The 23365-nt window shown below is 40.4% G+C and overlaps 1 protein-coding gene across 4 annotated transcripts in view; it reads left to right on the top strand.

Annotated features, from left to right (window-relative positions):
• Positions 1-17532: 17532 nt before the first annotated feature.
• LOC134539713 (calcineurin-binding protein cabin-1-like) overlaps positions 17533-23365 on the top strand; it is an 83792-nt gene continuing 77959 nt past the window's right edge. For 2 of the 4 annotated variants that reach the window (XM_063381939.1, XM_063381942.1), the window contains exon 1: positions 17825-17974. The gene's annotated coding sequence lies outside the window, so the exon portion shown is untranslated. Of the gene's footprint in view, positions 17552-17824; positions 17975-18715; positions 18938-23365 lie in introns of those variants that run through there. The other 2 variants (XM_063381940.1, XM_063381941.1) reach the window with 2 other exon arrangements.

Consider the following 23365-nt stretch of genomic DNA (forward strand, 5'->3'; position numbering starts at 1 on the left):
TACCCTGACTTGGAATACCACATTCCAGCGAAGAATTCGGCACGGTGGGAGTACCAGCGCATCCAGTACCCTGACATGAACTACCACATTCCAGTGAAGAATGTGGCACGGCGGGAGTACCAGCGCACTCGCACGCCCACTGCCAAGACGGCCTGTAACAGGCTCAAGGCGCAGCTGAGGCGCACAACACAGCGACTCAAAATCAGCCAGTGGGAGGATCATAGACAGGAGGCAGAGCGGACTGACGGCCGATCGTGGAAGCTGGCGAGCATACTGCGCGGCGCTAAGGCATGGCTTGCATGGAATGGCATACACGGCGGAAGCAAAGGTAGAAACTATAGCTGAATCACTTTAGCGTTAGTTCGAGCCGAACAAGAACCCCCAGGATGAATACATCGTGTATGAGATGGAGCACACCGTGCGCCTATACCTCCGCACTACAGTCGCGTCTGAACTCGAACCCCAAGAGCATTTCACGGACGCTGAAGTTAGATCTTCTGGCGAAGAGAGCCCCGGGGGCTAACCGAGTTTCCAACCTCTTGCTAAAGAAACTGCCGTCCTGTGCGTGGTGGAATTCTTGGTTCGGGTTTTGAACGTGGCACTGGGGTATTCCCGCGTGCCTGTAAGGAGGCCCTCTTCATTACACTGCCTAAACCAGCCAAGAACCCAATCTTCCCGCAAAATCGCCGTCCCATCAGCCTCAGCGAGCTCAACAACTTGGCCGAAAAGGTGACGTTGAGTCGGCTGTAGGTGTGTGCCTCAGCCCTCGGGGTGTTCCGGGACTTTCAAAATGGCTTCCGGGAGGTGCACTTCACGACACACCCTCTGACACGGATCGTCGAGTCGGCCACAGGTGCCTTCAATTCCCGGGAACACAAGATGGGCATGTTCCTGGACGTAGAAAAGGCATTTGACTAAGTCTGACATGAGGGATTCATTTACAAGCTCGTTTCACTTCTTTTCCTGGCCCGCTACATTCTCCCCGTGTCCATCTTTCTGGCCGGCAGGACCAGGTGGAGGGCAAGCTGTCCAGGCCACGGACAATCTCCAGTGGAGTGCCGCAAGGGGCGTGGCTAAGCCTCTTCCTCTGCAGTTAGTACCTCACCGACATCCCCACAGCGACGGACGTGCGAGTCCAGCTCTTCGCTGACGACACTTCTCTGTGGGCCACAGGCCGGGACATCGACCAGGTCCAACAGCACCTGCAGGACTGCCTAGGGCTCTTCGTGTGCTGGCTTGAGTGATGGCGAGTTAAGGCCAACGCCGAGAAATCTCAAGCCGTCATCTTCACTCGTCGCAGGCCGGAACCGCCACTACCTCTGGAGCTATTTGACACGCCCATTCCCCTAGCCCCCACGGCTAAATACCTGGGCCTTAATCTAGATTCCCGCCTGACCTGGCAGCACCATGCGGCCAGCAGAGTGGCGGAGTTGCAAGAAGAGAGTGGGAGCACTCTACCCACTGCTGAAGGGTCGTGTGCCGCCTGACAGGCTTAAACTACGCATTTACAAACCAGTTGTCCTGCTTGTGTGAACAAATTTGTACAGCAATGTGTGTTTTAAATGTTATTTGCTGCATTCTAAAGAAACATTTTCTGAAAAAGTCTCGATATTTAAGCCATTATTTTTTTTTTTAATATTATATGCTTTTTATTTTAATACAAATTTTTGTAAAGTTTGTGACACTCGTCTTTATTGTCCGAGACACGTATCAAACCCTCATTATGTCCATGTTATTTACATTTTTTATTACTAAATTTTACGAGTTATTATCAATTTTTGCTCTATCTAAGATGTGAACCAATGGAGATATAACAAAAAAAAAACACAGGACAAAATTTGTAGCTTTTGGATATGCATTTTTGTTTAGCCACAATAAACCTCAAAAATAATTCTATATTTCTCTTTCAAGTTGTGGCCAACAAATGAATTTTTTGGAGTATTAATGTTTTGTTCTTTTTTTCTTCAGAATTTTCTCCTTGGTTACACGCTAAAAGCTATAATTTTGAGAATTTTTAATATTCTGGTATTTTGGGAAGAGCGAAAAATCAGATAAAACACTGGGCTTGATGTATGTTGGGAGGGTGCGTGTGGTTGGTTAGAAGGATAAAAATATAACAAGTAACTTGTTGGGGCGATGAAAATAGTTTTAATATTTAGGAAGGTATAAAAACCCAGGATGTAATATTTCCTAAGTATTTCGTTATTTCTTTTTTTACGTGTAACAACTTAGGTCTTTGTGTACGGAATTTGGTTGCAGTAATTTCGGGAATGGAACGGAAGTCGTATAAAACGAAAATGTGTAACCGCGATGCTGCCATCTATAGCTGATGGCACGAACCAAAATTCACAAAGCCAAAGGGAAACTATATATAGTATTAAATTTTTAGTGAATTGTATTAAGATAAGCAGTATTTTATTAAAATTCCTTGACAAGAATCCGATCCAAAACCGGGGTTAATTCTTTTTAAATATGTTTTGCTCTTATTGGAGTCGTTTCATTATACAGTTTAATATTTCTCTCTGCAAATTAAATGATAAGCGAATTCTAGCGGCGGGTGCGTAAACTACGTAACATTCACATCTAGAAATTTAGTTGAAAGAAAGTGTGTGTGGGGGATTCCATGCGTGACAGAAGTGGAAATTCTTGCTTATTAGGTTCATACAGAGATACATTATCTACATTTTCAATCACACTACTCACATAATAAAGAATGGTACTTGTAAAGTTAATTGCACAAATCAATAACTCTTTTCCGCAAGAATAAAAAAAATTGTTTATGCTTTAAATAAAAAAAAAACAAATATGATAGTGTAAATGGTTAGCCGTTACGAAAACTGAGGAGCAGACAATTCCACAAGCAGTGTTACGAGGATTCCGTAGCATCACTGCTGCGTCATTTCTACCTCACCCCTGCCGTCTCCCCTTCCGGCCGTTACAACTAGCATACAGTAAGTCATTCTACTCTACGTGCCTATCCCCTCCCTCCTTTTCCGTCTTCCCATTCAACTGCTAGTGCATGGTTTGTAGTTGCCTCGCCGCTGACGCACTCTCCTCCTCTACCGGTTCCCCCACCACCAGGGACGTCGGAACGTTTTCACGAATTGGGGGGGGGGGGGGCGAAAAGATGTATCACATTTACCTCAGTCCTAGAGTGGGTGGTCCGGGGGGCCCTCCCCCGGAAAAATTTGGGAATTTTAGATGCAAAATTATGCTATTTAATGAGTTTCCGAACCAAAATATTAAATATCCCTATACAATTTTCAAGAATTTGATGAAGTAGTATGTATTAAATACTACTCTGACAGTAGATGTAGTACAATTTAAATAAAATACCATCTAGGAATTTTCAATCATTTTACAGTATATTGATTGACAATCATAAATTCGATTTTCTAATCAGTGTGATCACCAATGCAACGTTTGTAACTACTGGTTGAGGAAAATACTACTAGGACCAAACATTTATTCTGGGAAAAGGAGGGGGGCGAAATGCTACTCTCTCCCTCCCCCCCCCCCCCATGCATAACAGCACGGGGGCGACTCGCCCCTGCTGCCCCCCCCCCACCTGTTCCGACGTCCCTGCCCCCCACGTACCTGGCTATTCCCCTCATGCGATCGGAATTTACGTAACTCTCGAAATTTGTAGCCCCCCCCCCCCCTCAGCAAAGAATTTTAACTTCAAAGAACCATTTGCGTACATTTATCACACTCGGCATTATTTTTAAGAATTCTACATTCTATTTCGTGTCCGAGTTACGTATTACAAGTGTATTTGCAACATGAATTTGCTTGTAACCGTGGTTAGATGTTACCCCTCGCTGGCGAGTACTCAAAAACTCACTTGATTTTGTTTTCATTATTTCTCACCATTTGCTATGTGTTTATGTTGCCGTGGAGATGTTTTGAAACTTTTTGTTTCCCACTAGGGAAATTATGGAGGCATCACCTAACCTGTTTCCCCTGGTATAACTAGATGAAAGCTGGCGTGAATTCAACTGCGCTATGGAAATAGGCTATCGCGCAACGAATATTGGCCTTGGTGTAACTGAAAAAAAAATTGAAAATAATCCAATTCTCATAATTGCATAGCCTCTCAAACGACCATTTAACGGCCTTTAAATTCCATAGTTTTAAAAAAAATTGTTAAATATTTATATTAACGCAATTCGTTGGAAACATTAACAATAACATCAACCCTTAAAGCAGAAACGATCTACGTTTAAAAGTTTAAAAGTGATCATAATCATGAATGCACTGAGGTAAAAGCAATGCTTTAAGCGATTTAAATTTTTTTTGTCGCTAAGTACAGTGTCATCAACATCGGGTTTCCCTCTGATAAATAAATACTTTGTTTTGACTCTTCACTCAAATAACTGATTTTACCGACTTGCAAATGTGCCGGCACTGAAACCAGTAAAAGCTACAGAAAATCTGTGCTTGGGACTTCGGGGCTATGACACCAGCTGTTTCAGCAATTGCAATCGTTTGTTACTTGATTTGTGCTTAAATAAATGCTTAGTTTTATGTCCATGTTGAAGATGGTTCATACATCAAGGTACTCTTTTAAGTATGTGTGATGGAAAAAACGCTGCCTTATATAGAAAGCATTCACGTTACTAATTTTTTTCTCCCCACAAATTTTATCGAGACATTTTACCCTGAATACTGTTTTCAGGAATCTTTGGAAATGAAGAATCTCGCGAAACAATAAAATAAAAAAAGGAAGAAGGCACCCTTAGCAAATGACGCAATGCTCATTAAGATTCTAAAATATGGAGTTAAAAATCAGAATATTTGCAATCATCGACAAAGGGGAGCTTGCACGTCATTAGAGTGTCTTTTTACGAATATAATTGGCATAAAAATAAAACTAAATATTTTTTATAGTCTGTTTCATGTAATATGTCTCAAAATTGACAGTTATCAAATCTAGCGTCTGCGTATCATCTGCAACTGTTGTTCTGTCAACAGTCTTTGTAAACCAGTTAATATGATTCTCAGTACCTATTCTTAAAGAAATTATCATTTGTTGCTTTTGAAAATGACATTTGGGAAATAAGTACCACAGGCATTTTTTTTCGAATACTTTCAAACCTGAGACATGTTTCATAACACAGTCTTTACAACGCTTGTTTTCGTTATTTTAACGTACAAGGAAAGTGCGTTCTCCTCGTTGGGATTTATAATTCTTGTGAGAGAAATACTGCACTTTTTACAATATGTAATAGAATTTAAAAATATATATATAAACCAAACAAATTCGCACAATAGTTGTAAAAAAAGATAAGCGAATATATATATATATATATATATATATATATATATATATATATATATTTCGTTTAGAGCAAAAATATCCAAAGTTATGTTACTGAATTAAATAAATTTGACACACACATGGATGTATGTACATATGTACAAATTATTTATTTCTTATTTTAACTTAAGAATTCAAATATTCGTCCAAGAGTCCTACGCATGGACGTTTTCAGTACTAAAATCAACCAACTGTTCAGTGCTCTAAGTAATGAACAAAATTATTTCAAATACTTTCTGGAATCACAGAAACAATCTGAATATATTCTATGTATGACTCAACTAGCAATAGGTAAACTTCAGAGGGTGTGTCAGCAAACCTAAAAGCGTATATTAAAAATAGATAAGCTTTGGAAGCATTTGACCCTACCTTGACATGTATTGCTGATAATAATGTTTAAATTAATTGATCATTGATAAGTAATTATGTTACTGATCAATATTTTGGTCATACGTGAACAGTAGTTATGTTCTAAAACTGTAACCTTTCTAGTGTATTGTGAAATTATTTTTTTTTTTTTAATTTTATCTGTCATGTTCTTGAAAAAATCAATATTTAAATGTCTATTGGTACTCTAAACATTTTTTTTAAGTCGCACTAGTTGTAGTACTTGTCATTAACAATTCTGATGGACTCGGTTGCAATTACAATTTTATGAATTTCAATATATACATGTATAGCTACAAGAAAATAACATGAATAACCATAGCGATACCACTCAACTTGTACATTAAAACTGTTTTAAAACTCATAGTTTCGTTTTATAGTTGCATTTCATCGTCAGAAAAGATATCTATAGACACTCAACAACAACAACAACAAAAAAAAGTGTCACAAACCGGAACCGTGCCTTGATTTATCGTTCTTTTGCTAGAAATTCACTATCACAACTTAGAATATGTGTAAAAGAAATTTTAAAATATATAAATATTTTTCCTATGTTCATAGTTAACGTGTATCTTGCGATGGTGTGCATATATCATAATGCTTTCTCCATCTGCATTCACTCTAAGGGTAACCATACATGTTACCCACATAAAGAAAGCATATGTTAAACGCAGTAAACTCTCTTTTTCCTTGCTCAATATGTGTTGGATTTTTTTTTTTTTTTAAAAAAAAAAACAGACATAATCCAGTCGGTAATCCAGTTAGTAGTATATCTTGGTATGTCCTGGGATTGGAGCTGGAGGGTTGGTTTGTAATGCCAACCACTATTTTTTTTGAATTGTGACGTCACGGTGGGCATCTTGGATGACCTTGACCTTCAAAAATTCCTCCAAAGATTCAATACTTCTAGAAATTTCCCTATTTCGAGAGGTAAATTTCACTTTTTAAGGGAAAATTTCTCATTTTTATTCCGAAAAATTCTAAAATTCGAAATGTCTCCATTGAGGCTTAAATTCCGCATTGACAAGCCTCCAATAAACCTCTGGAGGGGAGCGTTGAACTTGACCTCGGTCGTCACAGTTGCCCTTTTTGTAATTCCCGCCATCTTGGACTCTAGAACATTACACTTTTCGTTATGGTCGCCATCTTGTATGTGTATGTCATCGTTGCACTTTTCGTTAAGACCGCCAGATTGGATTCTAGAACACTGCAATTTTCGTTAAGGTCACGATATTGAAAATCCGTAAATATTTGAAGGCTTCCATGAGCTTCATGGGACAGTGTAAACAGGTGAAGTACATTCACGTGAACCTTCAACTGCGTGTAACACTATCCTTAAAAATACTGAATAAATTATGCTGAATAAATAGTAATAAATAGTAAGGAGTAATTTAACAATTATAGCCAAGGATGGATGCAAAGGTTAAATTAGCAAGAAAAGAATTTAAATACATCTCGTTTAATCCTGGGCAAAAGCCTCACGTAAAACATTCTTTCACATACAAAATTAATTCTGAGTATTTTATTTAATACTGATAGCAAGAAAAATTAGCGGTACAAATGCCACCGCAAAATACGTAAACACATATCCATGTTTTCTTTAGGATTAAATACTTGATAGAATACATAATATTAACTTGATAGATACTTGATGGAAAGAAATTTTACAATTAAGTATTAACGCTTACACACAGGGATAATGAATGTCGTGAACACTGACATGCCTCATTAGAGAATACAAAAAACGTCAAATGAACATGCAGGCGACCGCGGCCTAACCTACACTAGGCGGTATAAGCTTACTGTAAAGCATGATAAAGCATGATATAAAAGGAAAATTCGCAAATTAATACATTAAATACATTACGTAAAAACAAGTCCTAACGAAGACTGTAGACCAGACGGGGAGAGACGTCAAACAAACTATGCATGGTACTAATACAAAAATGATCAAGGAAAACAATAAATGCCAAATAGAATTTAGACGGTGACGGCCGAAATAAGAATTTATAGTACAGCTATTACTAAGTACCGATTTACATTACTGTAAGGGTCACCACCTTACAACACTTACGTGCATTCTCCCCGCTGTCACACACTCTCTCTAAAGCAAGTATCTGACTACATGCTTAATTTACGACCAGCACCGACTGACTGCTAACGAACAAGAAGAGCCTTCATGGCATTACACCTAGTTTTAATCAAGCAAGAGGGCGCCACGCGCATGCGCGGACACCTCACGAGGGGAAGACAAACACAGCACTGGACGCAGAGAGGGGGGGGGGGGGAAGGTAGGAAGGGAAGGAGCGCCGAAGCCCGCCGCGCGGCGCGAAGTTCAAGTGACGCGCACCGACCACTTCAACTCCCCCACCCTTGACGAACGCAACCGCGAGCCTCGCCAACCAAGTCACAAGGACACGAGGAACTGCAGGTCCGGTCACAACTCTGGAAGTAAGTCAAATGTCAAGTCAACACAATTCTATGTGTGCACAAATACAAACAATGTTTCTAAATAACAATTTCTTGATATCTAACTGACGATTTCTTGAAGTGAGTTCAACACATTTCTCTGTGTATACGAATACAAACAATGTTTCTAAATAACAATTTCTTGAAGTGAGTTCAACACATTTCTCTGTGTATACGAATACAAACAATGTTTCTAAATAACAATTTCTTGAAGTGAGTTCAACACATGTCTATGTGTATACAAATACAACCAATGTTTCTAAATAACAATTTCTTGAAGTGAGTTCATGACTGGCATAATTTTCCGTGTAGGACACCTAGCAAGGATTCTCAGTGTATCCACAGAAATAAAGATTCTTCAGCGTTTCCACTGAAATAAAAACTCTTCAGCGCTGAAGAGAAAGTTGAAAGTACGGTACGTCCCTAATTAAGTCAATTTCTAACAGCATCTTCTTCATCCCAGAGTAGCAGGAACAGCAAGCCTTCACCCAGCGCGAACCCAGGGCAAGAACGGCGGGCGTCCCCACCGCCTGCCCACGCTCGGCGCCTGGCAGGCAGGGCCATCCGAAGCGGCCGCTGCAGAAGAGTCAGTCTCCGCACGCGTCACGGCCCCTCACGGGCAGGAGACGGCGGCGACTCCATGCCACCGCTCCTAATCGGTGACGTGACGGCGACCAACGTCCCAGCAAGCAAGTGACCTCGCAGACACGACGAACCCGGCGGGCGGCTGCGGTCACGCTATCTCGGGCAGGGAGAGGAGCGTCGGGTGCGCTGCGGCGCGAAGTCCTCTTCTGGGCGTGGCGGGAGCATCGGTGGGAGGAAAGGAAAAAAAAAAAAAAAAAGAGAAGGAAACACGAACACCCAAACAACAACAAAAAAAACTAAGTCCAAAAAAAGGAAAAAAAAAATTATTGATGAAATTTCTTTAATTGACCCACATGGGCCTTTTTATATTTTCTAGAACCAGAAGGGTTACGCAATAGGACCGTGTTGTCTCCCAAAAATTTATCAATCACAAATGGCCCAACAAAAGCAGAAATCAATTTTGAATTAACATTATCAGCCAGTTTTGGCAATTTAAAATTCTTTAAGAGTACCAAGTCATTAACAGCAAATCCATGTGGTCTCCGCGTAGCATTATAAGAGGCGGCTACAGCCTCGCGGGCCTTCTTAAGATTACAACTCACATCGTCAAGCATGGCCTCCAGGGAATCACTGTCAGAGGCGAGTTCCAGAGGCGGCAGTCCCCAGGAGTTAAGCAAAGGATGGGTCAACTCACGGCCCATGAAGGGGATGGAAGGGGGAAACCCTGTCGCCATGTGGACAGCAGAATTAGACGCCACGTTGATGAATTCAAGGTCACTGTCCCACAACGACTGATCATCCCTGTAATAAGCAGTAAGAGTGGCTTTAAGCACCTTGTTTACACGTTCAGACTGATTACCCTGGGGGCAATAGGGACTACTGTAAATGGGTTTAATAGCCCATTCAAAACACATATCCTTAAATAATACAGACCGGAAGTAACGGGCATTATCACAGGTTATCATAGCAGGAGCACCAAAAAATTTCCACACTTGCTCTCTTAAGGCTTTAACAATACTAATCGCCTTCATATTTTTTAAGGGGAGTAACAACACAAATTTGGAAAAGATATCCAGAACCACTAGAATACAAATATTTCCCTTTTTGGAGCGTGTAAGGGGGCCAAAAATATCCATATGCAGAACGTGCCATGGAGCAACCGGGGGATCCGCACAATACAGGCCAACCTTGGCACATTGCGGGGGTTTAGAAACCTGACAGTCTACACAGGACCTCACGTGGTGACGCACATCTGCACGTAGTTCGGGCCATGCCAGATGCGCGCTGATGCGGCGGAACGTTTTTTCGATACCCAAGTGAGCACCCAACAATGAGTCATGAAAGTACTTAAGAACCATCGGACGAAGGGAGGCAGGGACCACTGCCTTCCTCTGCTTGCCAGACTTCCCTGTGTAATAAATTACACCTTGTTCCTCTACGTAGGGCGTAACAGTGCCGTGATGCAAATCCCTGCGTATGTGAACGCACAGCGGGTCATCCTTCTGACAATCACGGATACTAAGAAAAGACTCTGGGAAGACCTTGCACACCGCGGCACTAATCGGCTCAGAACAAGATACTGGCAAGGCACTGGTGTCAAACTCCTCAGGGGTAAACATCCGTGACAACGTGTCCGCGACCACATTGTCACTACCCTTAAGATGGTGTAGCTTAAAGTTAAAGCGGGACAGCCGTAACACCCAGCGCCCTAATTTCCCTAGCTGGTTAGGGTGGTTAAATAACCAGCTAAGTGCCTGATTGTCAGTGTACAGGTCAAATTCCTGACAGTCCAGGTACGAGGCGAACTTCTCAACGCCGAACAAGCATGCAAGCGCCTCCTTCTCATACACGCCGAGACGCCTTTCTCCGTCTGTCAACGATCGGCTAGCATAAGCTATGGGGCGTAATCTATCATTTTCGAGGTGACCTAGGACGGCTCCTAGAGCAATGCTAGACGCATCAACCTGAAGTGCGAACCTACGCTGAAAATCCGGAAGGATCAAAACGGGAGGAGAAGAGACCAGGGCCTTAAGATTATCAAAGGCTTTCTGTTGCGCGTCACCCCATTCAAAGGCTGTGTTTTTCTTGTGCAGCTTATTCAACGGACCACAGACCGCAGCATAGTCCGGTATAAAGCGTGCATAGTAACCTGTCATGCCTAGGAATCTCTGAATTCCTTTGACGTTTTTAGGGGGCGGAAAATTAACTATGGGTAAAACCTTGTCAGGGTCCATAATGAGCTTTCCCTTAGAAATAATGTAACCAAGGAACTTAACATGGTCCTGGGCCAAACGAAGTTTGTCAGGATTAACAGTTAACCCAGCCGCTCGAAGACGGTCAAACACTTGAGTTAGATGTTGTTTGTGCTCTTCTAAGCTAGCGCTATAAACAATAATATCATCAATATAGTTAAAGACAAAATTATACTTTAAATCAGAAAGAATATGGTCCAGCACGCGGCTCATGGCTTGACTACCAAATGAAACTCCCATGGGCACCCTATTGAACTGAAATTGTCCCCAAGGGGTAGAAAATGCGGTGTATTTACGGCAATCAGGATGCAGGAGGATTTGATGGAAACTGGCGTTCAAATCGATGACGGAAAAAATGGCTGCCTCTCCTAGGTGTTGTAGAGCGCTCTCTACCGTCGGTAATTCGTAAGAGTCCTGAATGACCTTATCATTGAGAGATTTGATGTTGTGAACCAAGCGAAATTCTCCAGCCTCCTTTTTAGGAACTAAAAAAGTAGGCGAGCTAAAATCAGAAATAGATGGGCTGAAATTCTAAGTTTTTAGGCTTATAAAACCGCGATGTAGATGAAATGGGGAATTCCTCCTTATATTTTCTAACAGCGAGCAAGCGATTCTCCACTTAAGAGCTCCAATTGCGTAAAGCATTCAAAGTAGTGGGAGGACTAAGCATGGCGCTATGTTGAAGCACAAGCGGAGAGACATTCCCTAATATAGTTTGTACTAACTCAGTTTCTGTGAGGTTTAAATTAAGAACGGCCGCATAATTGGCCACGGAATTAATGAACTGAAGAGTGGGCTCGTTAGGCAATTGAAACCTAAATACTAAGTCTCGTTTACAGCTCTCAAGCACACGTGGAGGACAGGCAAATTACAAAACTGAGCTTTTGAACTGAGCAAAAGAAAGATTCTGAGTAATTGCGTCAGTAAGTAATTGCAAAAATGCGGCTCCACAGAGACTCAGCAGGGCCTTTAACAATTCGGCCTCACTAACTAATTTCAGCCCTTCAAGACGTGATGCCGCACTTAAAAAATCCAAAACAACTCCTGGCTCGCAGCTATCAAGCCGAGGAAGAAGCTTAAGGTTAGAAAAAAATATTTTTGTATTAAATTTTGAGTTCAAGGCGGGGCCAGAAGGGGGTGGGAACTGCCGAGACGGTACCTCATCAGCTGATTCCCAGGAGTTACGAACATGCTGGACGAGTAGGCTCCTCAAAACAGCAACAGTAGCGCCCTCCTCGAAGGAAACGCCCTCCTCGGAGAGGATTTGAACCAGCTCGTCACGGCGCAGACAATACACCCATCCCGTGACCGGTGACCCCATGGTGCATGCAAGACAAAAGAGAAAAACAAACGCTTTAATAGTCAACATAACACAGCAGAGTTGCGCAGTTGAAGGCTTCCATGAGCTTCATGGGACAGTGTAAACAGGTGAAGTACATTCACGTGAACCTTCAACTGCGTGTAACACTATCCTTAAAAATACTGAATAAATTATGCTGAATAAATAGTAATAAATAGTAAGGAGTAATTTAACAATTATAGCCAAGGATGGATGCAAAGGTTAAATTAGCAAGAAAAGAATTTAAATACATCTCGTTTAATCCTGGGCAAAAGCCTCACGTAAAACATTCTTTCACATACAAAATTAATTCTGAGTATTTTATTTAATACTGATAGCAAGAAAAATTAGCGGTACAAATGCCACCGCAAAATACGTAAACACATATCCATGTTTTCTTTAGGATTAAATACTTGATAGAATACATATAATTAACTTGATAGATACTTGATGGAAAGAAATTTTACAATTAAGTATTAACGCTTACACACAGGGATAATGAATGTCGTGAACACTGACATGCCTCATTAGAGAATACAAAAAACGTCAAATGAACATGCAGGCGACCGCGGCCTAACCTACACTAGGCGGTATAAGCTTACTGTAAAGCATGATAAAGCATGATATAAAAGGAAAATTCACAAATTAATACATTAAATACATTACGTAAAAACAAGTCCTAACGAAGACTGTAGACCAGACGGGGAGAGACGTCAAACAAACTATGCATGGTACTAATACAAAAATGATCAAGGAAAACAATAAATGCCAAATAGAATTTAGACGGTGACGGCCGAAATAAGAATTTATAGTACAGCTATTACCAAGTACCGATTTACATTACTGTAAGGGTCACCACCTTACAACACTTACGTGCATTCTCCCCGCTGTCACACACTCTCTCTAAAGCAAGTATCTGACTACATGCTTAATTTACGACCAGCACCTACTGACTGCTAACGAACAAGAAGAGCCTTCATGGCATTACACCTAGTTTTAATTAAGCAAGAGGGCGCCACGCGCATGCGCGGACACCTCACGAGGGGAAGACAAACACAGCACTGGACGCAGTGAGGGGGGGGAAGGTAGGAAGGGAAGGAGCGCCGAAGCCCGCCGCGCGGCGCGAAGTTCAAGTGACGCGCACCGACCACTTCATATTATCTAATTTTAAGGAGAAAATTTTTAAAATTTATCAGAAATTTTATTATTATTATCTTTTTAAACTAAACCATTTTCAAATTTGTCCGCCATCTTGAAAATCCGTAATTATTATTTTAAAAAACATAAAATATTAACTTTATAAAATTAATTAAAATACGCACTTACTTCATGGAGTCATTGGTTCGAACCCGGTGAGGTCATTCGATTAAAAATGGCAACAGATCCTTTCTCCAAGGAAGCCACCGGCAGACTGACCTCTCACCACTAATGCCAAGGCAGATATTATGTCAGTCAGTATGATGTCATGACGGCCATCTTGTTTTCGTCGGCTGGAGGCCACCATCTTGGATCCGATGTACAGTTTTTCGCCTGTTAGATTATGCTACCGCAATATTAGTTTCATTTTACCCGCTAGAGTGCAGTATTTATTTAGTACTGAAGAGTGCGCCATCTTAAAATCTGTAAGCTATCTTAGAAATCTGTAATTTTTAAGCTAGAAATTTGGAAAGATTTCCAAAAATCATTTTAAAAAATCACTCAAAACAATTATTGATTCGATCGCCTTGATTCGATCCCTGACTGATACAAGAAAATGTAATTTAATTCAAAATATTAAAAAAGTGATATGTTCGAGAGATTAAACAACAAAAATACAGGTAAAAAAATTATTACATAATTTTTACTCTACTGTAGGAACACTTTTGAAAGTTATCATTCTTATAAACATTTAGTTCTGCTTAGGCGTAAACTGGCAGATTCTCAGCTCCAATCGGTTTATTGAAGATAAAGACCAGCCAGATCCTTTACTGACATAGTCTTCCTCTTCCTGACAGAGTTCCTCAATACCGTGTTTAACTGACTGCTTTACATCGTCAGAAATATAAATTGTATCAGCCGATGTCTTGAAAGCGCACTTCTTTTTGTCCTCGAATTGATGCTGACTTGTCCCAGGCAGAGAGGAGGAGCAGGAGCGGTCCCCGAACAGGGGTCGCTGCCCAAGAGCAGGGGAAGATTGGGCAGAGGTGAGGAGCGGGAGAGGTCCCCAAGTTGGGGTCGCTGCCCAAGAGCAGGGAGAGATCAGGTAGAGGGGGGGGGGAGAGAGCAGGAGCGGTCCCCGAGATGGGGTCGCTGCCCAAGAGTTGGGGAGGGGGGAGAGAGTGGGAGCAGTCCTCGAGTAGAGGTCGCTGCCCAAGAGCAGGGAGAAGTAGGGGTAGGAGCAGTCCTCCAGAGAGGTCGCTGCCTAAATAATACTGCTCAAGTATTCTTGCCACTTTTATTTACCCAGAATTATTGGGAAGAGCTTTCTGCCTGGCTTAGCTAAGCCAGAGTAAATATACAAGGTATGTACATATTCATCAGGGAGGGCACATCTGTACCCTTCCTGTGCATACATATTCGAATTACAATACTCTTTACATTCACTTGTATAATTAACAGGTTTCTTGTCACAACACTGGGTATTTACATAATTGGCCTGAATTAGGCTGGGCAGGTAGAAAAAGTTTCCTTAATTTACATTCCCCTTAGTCTGCCAAATAGGGGCGGGTGGCGAACTAACTTTCCTCCCCATAGATTGTGTAGGAGGGGTGGCGCACTTGGGGCTTGTGCTATCATACCAGCCGAGGCCAAAATGGTGGACATGACAATACGGTTTACCATACACGCAGTCCAACCAAAAGTTATATATTAAAGGTCCATATGTAGCTACTTTCTCAGTAAGTTGATTGATAATGTTCTGTCTGATATCAAGAAAAGTACAAATGTCTTTCGACTCACTTAACAAACTTAGATAATAGTAGTCTTTTAAAATTCCACCTAACGTGGATTTAGCCAAGTGGAATCAATTATCATTTACCTGTAATGCACCGAGCACAGTCTTGGGTTTAGTTTCATGTCCAGGCGTCATTGCAATCGGTTGCTGCCCATCTGCTTGTGTGCTTGCATGTATACGAGTCTCCAACCAAAACCGAGGTGTTGGAATGTCGGCAAATAGTTCCACAGTAGGTGCATGGACTTCACCCTTAAATTTTTTCACGCATCACCTCAAATTGTCTTGGGTGACATCACTATAGAAACACTTACACTACTAGGACCTTGCTTCCAAATTCGTGACTAAACTACCAATATCCAAAAATAACTACTGAATTGAATATGTGATTATTAAAAAAAACAGATAGCCTCGCGAACATGTCTGGCTTCTGTGGTGGCCTGAGCAGGACTTAATACCAGGAGGCCATGCGTACGGAGCGGAAGTGACGTGACAAACATGGCTGCAGTGTGTTGTGGACAGGACTGGGACCCGAGCTTTAATCAAGGAACAAGGAGATGCGAGGTCTGAAATACCCACTCCCCCAATAAAAATACCTGTGTCAGGCCCTGTCAGAGGTGTGGAGTAGCAGGGCATCGGAGGGAACACCAGGCATCGCTATGGAGAGGCATTGGGTGCATCAGCTGAGAATGTCCTGTGACCCACAGTGTGTAACTCTCGGGCGGTGCATGTCGTCGGGGTCAGGACCGCCGACAGTCTCAGCAGGAGGCATCGAGAAGCTAGAATGAAGCATTCGGGATGCCTGACATAGCACGAGTCGTGTCGTAAAAAATACTTATCCAGCGCATCAGTGGCTGGGGAGCTGGAAGGACATCAGCTCATGCACACGCACACCGAACACAAGGGGGATGTGGACAATAACTGCCGTAGTACCTCTCCCGCGAGTTTCGGCATCAAAGCTCTGCCTTGCAGGATGTGCGGGGCAGTGTGCTATGTGGGTGTGTTGGACTCAGCCATGAATGCGGTGCGGCACCTAGCACTGATACTCAAGGATTCTTTGATGGGGGCTAATTACATAGTCAATTGGCATTGTACATATTTACCTTCCTCAACAATGACCTGTCTGGCAGATGTTTGCCTTGGCAGAGGGCATCGTGGTGCCTTGGCAGTCGTCAGGGGTGATGAGTAGGTGGATTGTCCGATAGCCAGTCTCCTGCTGACTGTGGTGTCTGCTTACACCATTTGCGGTGTTTCCATGCACATGGCGGAGAGGCAGACATCGCAACACTATTTATTGCTTCTGCGGTTTGCCCTGTGTCTGCTGGTTTTGGGTGGTATCTGGGTGTGGTCGCTTCTGTTGAGCTAGTTCCCAGAAGTGATCAGCATGGACAATAAGGTTGGGCATTGTGACACCCAGCAGGGCAGCATCTTTCACCCTAGTGGTACAAGAGCGGCATGTTAGTCTTGAATGTTCTTTCTTTCGTGGCTTTGGTTTGTTTCACTCGTGTGGATGTTACTGGCATCCCTGACCGATGCTGGTCGTCTAACTGGATCGGCGATTGTTTGGATGTCGTGGCAAACTTAATCATATTAATCACCTTCATTTTTCTGATTTTGTTAATGTTCTGCACTTCATTCTGTGGTGCGCCGGGTTGCAGTGTTGCGGTGAGGTGTGTCATAATGCCAGGCGTCGGAATTTTTACTGCGACACTCGTGGCTTGCTGATTGTCTATCGGTTGTTTCCCTTGCACAATCTCTGGCCACAGAAAAGGGTCATAGTGAAGCTTTCGTTACAAAGCCTGTAGGCAGCATCACAAAGCCTGTAGGCAGCATCACAAAGCCTGGGGGGGGGGGGGGGGGGGGCTCGTTTTGCATCATCTGTCATCTGGCCGCTTCTTCTCTTCGGCACCTTCGAGTCACACACTGGCAGTGCAGCAAACCCTGGTGGAGGCCGAAGCTCAAGGCTCTGAAGTGGCGACGAAGTGCTCGAGGGTAGTTGGGTGGTTATTGCGGGCTGTGTTGGTGCGATGACATTAGATTGACACAGAACCGCCAACCCAGGCGATGACAAGATGTCCTAAGTCTGCTTACCTACAGCTGGCCATGCTGCTGGCATCAAGGATGTCTGTGTATCACGGTAAACATCCGAGTTGCGTCGAGGTGACGTCATATGCTGTGCCGGTGAGATGGGCGTTGGTGCGGATGTTGACAACAGGTTCTTTGGCTTCGACATGTTAAGCAGGCGGGTGGACTGTTGGATGGGCGTTGATGTCAGTGGCGTCCGATCATAGTACATGAGTGGGGAGGGCAATGGCTGTATAGGAACATTTTAAAGATGTTACTAGCCTACAATTCAGAGATTAGTTATGAGGTATTATGCTAGTAAAATCTCTGAAATGGCTTCCCAGTGTATGTGTTTCATTTCATTTTATCTTGTCCAGTAAATACAGTTTATATGTGTTAAAAGGAACCAAAAAATGAACATTTCGGAAATTCATTTCAGTTTGTATGGAAGTCCGTTTGCCACCTCTGGTTGGTCAACCTGATACTTGTTTGTTGTCAGCAATGCTGCTTCGGCTGTCAATAAATTTAACAAATTAGTTTAGGTTATGATTTGAAGTCTAGTTGCTGGATTTTTAACAAAATATTGCCTTAAAGTTGTTCAGAAATAATGGAGATGTTAACTAATAATCGTGAGTCATAATATTAGTTTTTATATTATGTTACACGGTTCTCTTAAATTTGGAAAATGTATAAGTTAAATGTGTACATTTCTATTTTTTTTTTGTTTTACTGTTTTTGGGAATTAAATTGTTTACAAATTAATGTGCAGCACAGAACTATGTATATATTAGTTATTTCGTATTCAGTTGCTTAACCCGTCATTGGTCGCATTGTAAAATGTTACACCAGTGGTCGCGCATGAGCATTTTGCTCACAGACTTAATTTTACGGTTAGAGTCGTGCTTAACCACTTTTAAATGGCCAAATATTTTTACTTATTGCAAATGAAACAACTCTGCTTGTTTAAATTTTATTTTATATTATTATAACATAATTTTTAAATTTTTTTTACATAAATCATCATCACAATAAACTATTTGGCTGTATAGTGAGTTTCCTTTGTCCGGCCTACAAATACATCAACAATAAATGCAGTAGAGTTGGAAGCAACAGAAAATCACACATTATTCACAATTTCATCATTTTTTAGCACAAAATTATTAAATCTACTGAGTCTTTTGAGGGTACACTAATTTATGTTATACATTTGAGACTATGACTAATATAACACACATTATGCAATAGAGATTTTCTACATTAAAATTAACTGCCTTCATGGAAATTTACATTTTCTAACACCTAACTTTATTAGGATTTTTCAGCATTATCTTGGTCAAAATTATGATAATTGGCGGCTGCTTGGTTTTCAGGTGGTAACCTCTCCGGCAACCATGGTGGAACTTCTGTAAATACAAAGCACAGAATATATATTACATCACTGAAAATCCAAGTCAAAAATAAAATGGAAACATAAAACTATGGAAAGACTACAATTACATATCTTCCTCTGGAATTCCTAAGTGCTTTTCCAAAATTATAAAATCTTGTCTCACTTCTATCCAAATTCAGCTTTTCAGCTTCCGTATTCAAAAGTAATTTCTTATTTTATACGAAAATCAACAATTTTGTGACAAAATGTTAATATTTACTATAATATTGATGTTAATTTATGTTTTATCTAATATATGTTTTTTTTTGTATTTTCAAAAATATATTGACAATTATAACATAACTTACCTGTTATAAAACATTCAGTGATTTTTTGAAGATCCAAAGCCACAATTTTCTTCCCCCGATTCATTTCAATAAGTAATACCACGAAACATTAGATTTAGTCTCACGAGAATATATTCCACGACTAAACACAGCACTTTGCAAACCGAACCGTTGTCACAAGTGTAGCAACGCGACTGGTCGCACTGTGAGCAAACTGCTCATGCAACGTGCATGCCTGTAATTGATATCTTATATCAAGGCCAAGTATCAGTTACATCCTGTCAGCCACCTAGTGACTTAATAAGGAAGGTTCAAAACTCAGCTAGAAAAAAGGACACCTCCAAGCAGCAATAAAAACAATAACAGTAAAACAATATTTCTGAGGGTGAGCAAAATGCTCATAGCGCGACCATTGACGAGTTAAGGGGCCCGCCTACCTGGTCACACACACGGTGTGCAGAGCTTCAGGAAAAACAACGCGATTTCAAAACTACCTACTCAAGATATCCGAGTGGGGTATGTTTGCGAAAAGCATTCAAGAGTTTGCTGAGGCCCGAAAAGTACTTTTTATTTTGGATCATGTTTTTAAACTGTATTTCTAGAAGAGTTAAAATGGCTGAAACGCATGTTTTCAGAGTAATTTTTAGATGTAAAACAAGTGGTACAGATTCTTGAAAGCACTTAAGGGACTTGCATTACACCTTTATCTTCATTTCCCCCTAATATAAAAATACGGTCACCGCACAAAGTTCACATCAATTTACGACGAGAAGACTGCGCGCCAGTTCAGAGCCTTGAGCTTAGAGGCGATACCGCGCTAGAAATACCATCGAGCGTCGCGCTTATCATCCCGCCTCACAAACACACATACACCCCTGATGAGGCGGGCCCCTTAAGGTATCTTACACTTAAGGCCGAACTACTATTTATTTGCTGCGTAGCACTATGTAACATAAACAAACTGGCTTGGCTTCTAACAACATGCTTAGGTAAATATTTTGGACAGGAGTGCGTCGAAACAAATGCAGACAAAAATTAGTAAAGGGCTATTTACATATCCTTCCTAATCACTGTGTAAAGGGGCATTGTGATACTTAGGGTAGTTTAGCAGAAATGACTGTTTTAATTGTTAAGTTAGGTACAACATTTCAATCGCTTTTATCTTTTTACTGTTGGTATGAAAGTATTTTAAAAATTATTTGTAAAAAATGGTCTCGTAAATTTGTGTTGTGCTTTAATTGTGTAGCTGAGACTGTTTTCTATAGGGATGTCTCTTGTTGCAGTCATATTCTTTACTATATATTGGCTGAAATTGATCCTGTGGTTTTCCAGAGATAGTTACGAATATAGTAGGCCTATAGCTGAAGCTGTTTTCAAAAAGACAAGTACCTATTTTGATTGTTAGAACGTTATGGCCAGAGCCACCGTAGTACAACATTCACGCAAGTCCACGAATAATGAAAACTCCGATAGAAAATTATCTAACACGGATCGTAAGAAAAATCCCTTGCAAATTGGCATCAGGAATGTTTCCACATTAAAAACAATTGCTAAACCTATTTACAAAAAAACAAAAGCTCTCTTTGTCACGCGTTTTGAGCCGTCTGTCACGGAACAAGAAGTCGTAGATTATATTTCCAACGAACTAAATCTCAAGCAAGTCAAAGTGGCCAAGCTCCGGACAAAGCATAATTCTTACGCCTCCTTCCATGTATCTGTTCTGGAAGAAGATTTTAGTAGAATTAATAATATTGTTTTTTGGCCCAGTGGCTGTTTAATCAGTCCTTTCTTTGGAAAACTGCATCAAGACCAAATTGTTAGTACTAATTCATCTCCTGAAGCTCTCGGTAATTCTACCCAATTACCTCCAAGTTCCTGCAGTACATCGTCACCTTTTATGCCAGCAACTTCTATGCCAGGGCCTGGAGGAGTGCTTCCTACTCACTTCCCAGTGAATGCCCAATCTTAATGAATGGGAAATTGCATATCAGAATGTTAGAGGACTTAGAACAAAATCAGTTGAATTCTTTGATAATCTTATTAATACTCAGTATGACATAATCTGTCTAACAGAAACTTGGTTCAACGAAAGATGTATCAATGCTCATTATTTCACCGATAATTATTCTATTTTTAGAACTGATAGGGATCCGCTACTCTCATCAATGGAACGTGGTGGCGGAGTGTTGATCGCAGTGAACAAACATAAATTCCCTTCTGTTCAGCTAATTCAATTATATGACTATCGTGGAGTAGAAGCCGTATGGATTAATATTAAAATTGCCTTTAATAAGTACTTAACATTGGGTAATATTTATCTTCCTCCAACTACATCACCTAATCTATTCACATTGTATTTTGAAGCTCTTGAACAAAAACTCGTTAATTCTCATGATAATGTGATTATCTTAGGTGACTTCAATGTACCTGGGATAGATTGGAAAGGAAATCACTATTTCAATATTGCCCGTGCACATGTCAGATCCAAGGCTCAGTGCCTGCTTGATTTCATATCTAATTTGGATTTATTTCAGCACAACCTAATACAATCTTCCAATAATCTTCTAGATCTTTGTATTTCTAATCTATCCCATTGTGTGGTTGAAAAAGCTGTTGAATCTCTGGTCAAAGAGGATATCTATCATCCTACCCTACTTATTAAACTACTTATTGAGGCGACCTCACACAATTTTACTCCAGATTCTATTTTCAGAAACTACAAAGCTGGTGATTACTTAAGCCTTTATAACTCTAAAAACCCACAATTGGGATGAATATTATAACACCACTGATGTAGATGCTCTTGTAGATCAACTTACATCTTGTATCTGTGATAAAATCAATACTCACATTCCATTATCCACACGTAAGGCCTCTAAACATCCTTATTGGTTCTCTGGTGAATTAATTCATGCCTTAAAATCTAAAAAACACTTTCATAAACTCTATAAAAGAAACAATAATACTCAGTATTACCTTCTTTTCTCTAAATATAGAGCAATAGTTAAAAATCTTATTAAGCGTGATAAAACTAATTGGAATCGTAGTATCAATAATAAGGTTAAGAATAACCCTAAAAAATTCTGGAGATATGTCAATGTTATGAAAAATGGTTATAGTGAATCCCATTCTCTTAATGTCAATGGTGATATCTGTAATGATCCTGGTATTCTTTCTAATGTCTTTGCTAAGTACTTTGCTAGTGTATATGTACCATCCACCAACCACCCTCGTATCATTGATCCCGATATTATTCACGATTCAATTCCTGTATCATTCTTATCAGAAAGCCAGGTCTTATGGGGAATTAAATCATTAAAACCAACTATGTCTACTGGTCCTGACGGTATACCAAATTTCATTATTAAAGGCTGCTCTTTTATTCTAATGCCTCTATTGTTGCATCTATTTAATACAAGTCTAAAATCACAAGTATTTCCCACTAAATGGAAAATAGCTAAGGTTATTCCCATACATAAAAAGGGTAGTAAACTCAGTGTATTTAATTATAGGCCTATATCATTATTAAATGGCTTTACTAAAATCTTTGAAAAAATAATATTTAAACATATTAACTTTCCAATAAACAACAGATTAGCTCCTAATCAGCATGGCTTTAGAAATAGTATGACAACTTCTACTAATCTTCTCTCATTTATTAATCCTATATACAATAAAGTTACAACAAGGGGGCAGGTTGATGCATGTTATTTTGATCTGGCTAAAGCCTTTGATACTGTCAATCACTCCATTTTACTAGCTAAACTTTCTAACTTCGGTCTCTGTAATAATTATATAACCTGGTTTACTAGTTACCTTAAAGATAGATGTTTCTTTGTTTCACTTAATAAAAAAACTTCTACTTTATATCATGCTACTTCTGGTGTGCCTCAAGGGGGTACTTTATCTCCCTTATTATTCAATATTTATATCAATGATATTTTTAAAGTTCTTCATCATACTACTGGTTTTCTGTTTGCTGATGATCTTAAAATATCCAGAGAAATTTCCTCCTTAAATGACTGTCTGCTTCTTCAATCTGATATTACTGAAATTGATAATTGGTGCAAAATGAATTTAGTTTCACTTAACAAAGATAAAACAAAAATTATTTCTTTCACAAGGAAAATTCATCCAGTTAAATATGATTATTTTCTTGACAACTCAAAAATTTCCAAATCTCTTAGTATAAAAGATCTTGGTGTTATTCTTGATTCCAAACTATTCTTTCATCAACATGTTAATTCTTTAGTATCCTTTTCCCGTAGAACCTTATATTTAATAAATTATATAACTTACTATGC

The sequence above is a fragment of the Bacillus rossius genome, chromosome 15 (genome assembly GCF_032445375.1).
Source record: "Bacillus rossius redtenbacheri isolate Brsri chromosome 15, Brsri_v3, whole genome shotgun sequence".
Lineage (NCBI taxonomy): Eukaryota > Metazoa > Arthropoda > Insecta > Phasmatodea > Bacillidae > Bacillus > Bacillus rossius.